Consider the following 6399-nt stretch of genomic DNA (forward strand, 5'->3'; position numbering starts at 1 on the left):
GTGCTCGTCAGCTCCAGCTGATTCAACTGGAACGCCATTTCAGCCTGAAGAAAACCACCACACACCTGTGCCAATTCTCTCACAGGCTAGGCAACAATTAATGGTAACCGAACAACTTCCTCTTCTTGACCAACTTACTTTTTGCTGCACACACATTAACAAATACAACGTACCCAGTTCCTAAGCACACCAAACTATACCTACCTATCTTCTGGAGCGTGCTGGGCTCGAGGCAACTTTAAAGGCAAAGCTTCAGCAACTGGAGCACTGAATTGCCTACCCCCAACAGGGAACTAATCCCCACCCAGGATTACTCCAAAAATAAGAAAGACAAAATAATAAAAGAGTGCCCGAAGGAAGAACTTAAAAAGCTCAGCTGAACACTCACCTAACTTAACTGGGAAGGTGTATTTCTACTCTTCTCAAAAAGCAACACAACCATCACACAAAAGCCAAAAAAACAAAAAAAAAACAAAAACCCAAACACCACCAATTTCAAACTCCCTTTTCAGATCCCGGACGAGCCCCCACTTGTTACGTTTCCCTGAGGGGTCTATGCGGTGAGGGGGCAGTAACAAAAAGTGTCCGGGTCAGAAAAAGGAGACAAGAAGGCATGAGGGTTAAATTAAAGAGTTTTATTAAAGTAGCTCAACTAAAAGAGACGGACAAGCCACTATCACCATTTAAGAAAAACAAAACTCAGGCGTTGGTCAATAAAGTAAAACGTAAGCCAAAAAGAGCAGCTCACTAACTGTAACCACTCACATGGCACTCTGGCCCAGAACTCACCTTTCCCTGGGCTTAAATCTCTTTAATTACTGACGAGAGTCAGCTGCACAAAAGGGAAAGGTGGCACCTCAGGCAGAAGAGGTAGTGGGACACGCCCACACAGGCACCTTCAGGAGGAGGCCCTGCTAGGGCCGTAACAAGTATTTATTATAACTTAAACAATAAAATTATCTTAATCTGCATAACTGCTGCTGATGGCAGTCACAGAGGTTTTCGGGCCTTTCAACAATCAGACCCCCTTTCCCAGGTGACCCAGGTAGGGTTGATCAAGCCCCAGCTATTTGAATTGTTACTATTATTATTATTACTGGGGGCTCTGAAATTTAAGGGGGTGGGGAACAACGCATAGGTCAAAAGAGAATGGACTGTATAGAGACCGATTGCGTCCAGAGGCGAAGCGGCGGTACTTGCAGAAAATAGCATGCATTGGAAATGTGGACCCGTATGAAATACGGAGGTGGAGTAGAAACCCTGAAGACCAACCGCTATTGATGTAGCCTGATATATTTTCGTACCTTGTCTGTGGAGTCAGCACGTACAAGTCGTCATTCAAACAAAGGTAAGTCAGCTTGAGTACTGCGATTGAAATGCGTTTGATTTCCCTCCGAACATTCAGATTAGTGCAGCATAACTTCATTCATCAGGGGGAAATTAGAATGAGAACATGTGGAGGCTCTGTTAGAGGGATAACTTAGTGAGTTCATTGTCCTGAAGAATTTAGTTATTCTTTATGGTTAAAGTGATCACATCCATGAGCTAATGGACCTCACAATACATAATTATGGAAGTGGTAACGTTAATGTCATTAACGATTATAGGAATATTTCACACTTCAACAACCTTCGTTTCAATTTAGGTTTCGATTACAAACGAAAACGCAAAAAAACCCAAAAACTGCCAAGCGCAGAATTCCAATCGACAAAGGCCGCCGTGCCACCATGCAGGCTGTAGATAACAAAGAAAAATACAGATCTTTGGTGGAAAACTGTATGGCAGAACTCGTTAAGCAAGCTGTAAAAAAATCAGAATCAGAATCAGAATCAGAAAGGGGTTTATTGCCAAATGTTGAGCAGGTTTACAACATTAGGAAATTGCTGCGGTGCTTCAGTGCAAACATAGTGTCATAAATAGCACTTAAATAGACATGAAAAAATAAAAGTAGGGATAAGAATTAAAAGTGCTACATAGAAAGATATGTGCATGAGATATACATGAGATATATACATGAGAATAAGAATTAAGAGTGCTACGTTGAAAGATATATACATACACAACACGCTGCAGTCTCTGTTTGTCCCTGATAGTCCCTGATAGTGGCTCCAGCGTACCACACGGTGATGGAGGAGGTGAGGATGGACTCGATGATTGCAGTGTAGAACTGCTCCGAGCATTCAAATCAGGCAAAGTCATCAGCCTGGAAAGAGTTTCAGACATCTACAACCAGCATACCAACAACATCTGGGCTAAAATCAAGGATGAAATTGATAAAATCCCCTTAGAGAAGTTCAAAAACTTCCAAGAGGTGATTTTCAAAGCCATGTGTAAAGAGTTTAAAAATGCAGGATTAGCTTTGCTAGCCTTGGAATTAAATCAGCCAGCAATCGAAAATATGATTGCTGAAATTTTCATAAAGGAGGCAGCCAAACTATCGAAGAAACCAAGTTGCATACATCAGTTTTTCTCATCTATAGGCCGACTGTTTTGTTTCACCAGGAAACAAAACAAAGCTGATGTAATGTAAAAGAAATCGTGATATGAAACATTTCTGGAAAACGAATTGGAAACTTTAAATTGGTTAGTTTTAAATGATATACTTAAGAAAACCCTTAGAACGGCCGCGGCCCCTCACTGAGCCTGGTTCTGCTGGAGGTTTCTCCCTCTTAAAAGGGAGTTTTTCCTCCCCACTGTCACCTATGCTTGCTCAGAGGGGTTCCTCTGTTGGATTTTCTTTTTAATAACTTAAAAAAAAAAAAAAAAGTTAACATCAATAAAAGTTTTTTAAATTTTACACTCTGATTTCTGTTTGTTTTCATTGTCTACAAGTTTAATAAATACATGTTATTTGTTATTCAGTTCAAAGTGTGGGTAGAAAATGCTGTGCTGTCATGTGACCTTTTCTCTCATGTGTGCCGTTTTCTTGTTTTGTATATATTTCTCCTGTTTGTTATTTATCATTTATTGGAAATCAAATGTGTGATTAACTTTTTCATAAAATTAGTTTAACCCTCTCTGGCGTTGATTTTAGTTTTTCTCAGAAAGAACTTGTTTTCTATATGAATTAATAAGTTATCATTTTAGCAAACATCAAGTTGATGTCCATAGATGTACACACACTCACGCCATCATTTACATACACACACAACTTGTTGCTGCCTTTCATAGTGTGTAACTTGAAGGCCCTGAGTACTTTCTCCCACACTGAAAACACTGGAATGATAAAATTATTTGAACATTACCTAATACGACTGATTCAGGACAGACAATGAGTTATTTTAAACGTTTCTAGCAGTCCTTCACAAACAGGGAACAGTCTGTCTATTCTCTCCATCAGTCAGCTGCTGCTGGCTCTTCCTCCTCCTCTTCCTCACACACTGCTGAGTTTCTCCTGGTGGATCATTAGGGGTGCAAAGCCTCACAGATTATGTGCAGCAGTGGGTCCCTCAGTATGTCCTCACTCTGGACACTTGCAGTTGTCACACATGGAAGTGTCCCCCCCCAAAAAAATAAAATAAAAATAAAGAATGTGAATAAAGAGAAGCTGTGTGGTTGAATAAAACTCGTGCATCAGCCTGTTGCCTTCATCCTGCGGCAGTGCATTGAAAGCATCATTAGTGGGAGCGAAGAAGGTGAACACCACCTGCTGGTTCAGAAGCTCAGTCATACCTGCTCTCTGGATGGCATTGACCAGCATGCTGAAAACAGCAATAAATGATGTTAGATCAAATGGCAACTACACAACAACACACTAACACCTCTGTTTGCTTTCAGTCATTATGCTACACCAAACTTACAGCTTCATGATAATCTAGGCTAAGAGATAACTCACTTTTTAAAAACTACAAAAAAAATGTTTCCCTGATCCTAGTTGGTGCAGTTGCTGCTCTGTGCCTCTGAGGTGCACTGTAGAGTCATTAAAGCTGCCAATAGTTGACAGGGAGTGTTTTTGCTGTACTTTTCCATCAGAGAAACATGATTCAGATGGTAAAGATCCTCACATGAAGCGGTCATCGGCCTTCAAGACATCCATGATGTTTCCCCATTGGTGGAGTGAAGACTTTATCCACTGTGAACTTTGTCATGTGCAATGATACGGGTGTTCTCGATGCACAGGTTCTACAAAAAGAAAAAAATAGTGTTTAAATACATTAAAATGGACTTTGGTATCAGAAAAGATGAGTTCTAGTTTTTATTATTATACAGTTTAGATACTACTGCTAGCATGTCAGAGTGTTTCTGAAATATTTGTTGATCTGATATTTGTTGTGGAAACCTGTGAACCTTCACATTGACTATATTGAGGTTGACCACGTTGATTTTGAAGGTATCCTTCTATTTATTATTATATTGTTTACCTTAAAAAACTGACCAACCAAAGCTTCTTCTCCATAATGTTTGTTGACCTGCAGAGGAAACCTGACCACAGGCCTGAGGGGAATCACAGACGAGTAAGAACTTTTTATGCCAATGTCTCTAAGTGCTACAGTGCTACTAGATTATTGTGTTGGTCTTTTCTTTACCATGTAAAGTTTTAAAAACAAACTTTAAAACATACTTCACATTAAAATGTAATAATTAATGGTTTAATGACAAAGTAGATATTTTTCGATGCGCTTTGAATTTGTTATGTGAAGCTGTGTGGAAAGCAAGATGGGACCCAAATGTATGACTCATAGAGTAATTTGAAACACCTTTTGCCCTCTTACCAGCATATTAAGATCATTTTTCTTTCAATGTTGTTTCAGTGTTTCCCACAGAGGTTTACTGTAACACAGTAACATTTAGACTACATTGTTTTTACAATGTTATATACTTTTACTTATAACATATACATACCATTCCTCAATTGTTTGACCTGCCTTTCTCTCCCCCCACCTCTACATACAGCATAATGCCCCCCACCCAACACACACACACCACTGCAATCACCAGTTAGCCCACTCCCCACATGCACACAGTGCAGCACACTGCCTCCACACCTGCCAACTGCATCACCAGTAAGCCCCTTCCCCACATATACAACACAATGCCCCCCTGAAAAAAGGCAGACAGACGACACTTTTTAATTGTTGGTCAAGACTAACTGCTTGTAAAAAAGAAAAAAAGTCCTGACTAAACAGAGGTAAATACCTCTGTTGTTAAGTTAGCTGATGGTTTGTTGACTGTAGTTGGTTAGTTAGTTGTTTGATTGCCAGTCTAGCCTCCTGTGAGGAAAAGCCAGAAGCTGCCAGTGATGTAGCCTACTGTCAGTTTCACAGATTTGAAACTTAAGTAGCTGTTTGCTACAATACAGTCACACATTTTGGCATTGTTTACCTACCTGTCATCCCTCCTGCTTAACTCATTGACAGCAAGCTGGTGACTGGGCCATACTGTGCAGAGGGTTTGGCATGTGTGTTGAGAAAACCGCTAACTATAAAGCTAGCCATAAATCCTGGTTTTAAAGCCAGGACCTGATGCTATGAGGGGACAATACAGCCCACTGCAGCAACTGTGCCAGCCTAAGTAGTTCATCCTTCTTAAAATAAAAACACAATAAAATATTGTATTAAGTCAAATACAGTCACCTCAGCCACTGTTACCAACAGATAAAATCAAACTCTAATTCTAAAACTTAGATTTTTACGTAGCTTTTGGTTCAGAAGATGACGTAACACTCCGTATGCTATGTAAAGTGCATCCCACTGCAGCTGTTATTTATTTAGTAGTTTAGAATTGACATGGATCATGTTATGTTATAATATTTGGATTCTTATGTACTTGAGACAGCCTTCACTTCTTTATATTTTACTTCTGAGGAGCCAGAGTTTCTTGTAATTTAATTTAAAGTGGCCTTGAACAATAGTTCTCCAGGCTTTCAAAGTTTTCCTCTGACATGGGCTGTTTTTCACACACATACAATCCACTTCTTAAACCTGACCATTTTCAGGGGAACACAGAAAAGGACCATCAGATTTTGATCCACCATGCAATAGAATCTGGAATGCAGCCAAATGATAACGGTTTTATTTTTCAACATGACAGTGATCCCAAACACTGTGCCAATATAGTATAATTAGATAGAAAAACACACACTGTAACCACAGAGCCCGCACCTCAACATTATTGAAACAGAACAAAAGCCAGCCAACATCCGAAGCTTTGGAATGTTCTTCTAGAAGCCCGGAGGACTACTCCTGAGCACTATTTAAAGAGATTAGAAGAAAGATTGCATAAGAGAGTTCAGCCTGTGTAGAAGTATAATGGTGGTCGAACCAAATATCAACTTACAAGCTCATAAGAATTATACAAACTCTGTTTTTGCCATGCATACTTTTATAAACTCGTGCAACTTATTCACTTAGCACAATATAAAGTCATGAGGGGTGGCTCAGGATTTACACAGTTACTGTA

This window comes from Astatotilapia calliptera, chromosome 17, assembly GCF_900246225.1.
Source record: "Astatotilapia calliptera chromosome 17, fAstCal1.2, whole genome shotgun sequence".
Taxonomy (NCBI): domain Eukaryota; kingdom Metazoa; phylum Chordata; class Actinopteri; order Cichliformes; family Cichlidae; genus Astatotilapia; species Astatotilapia calliptera.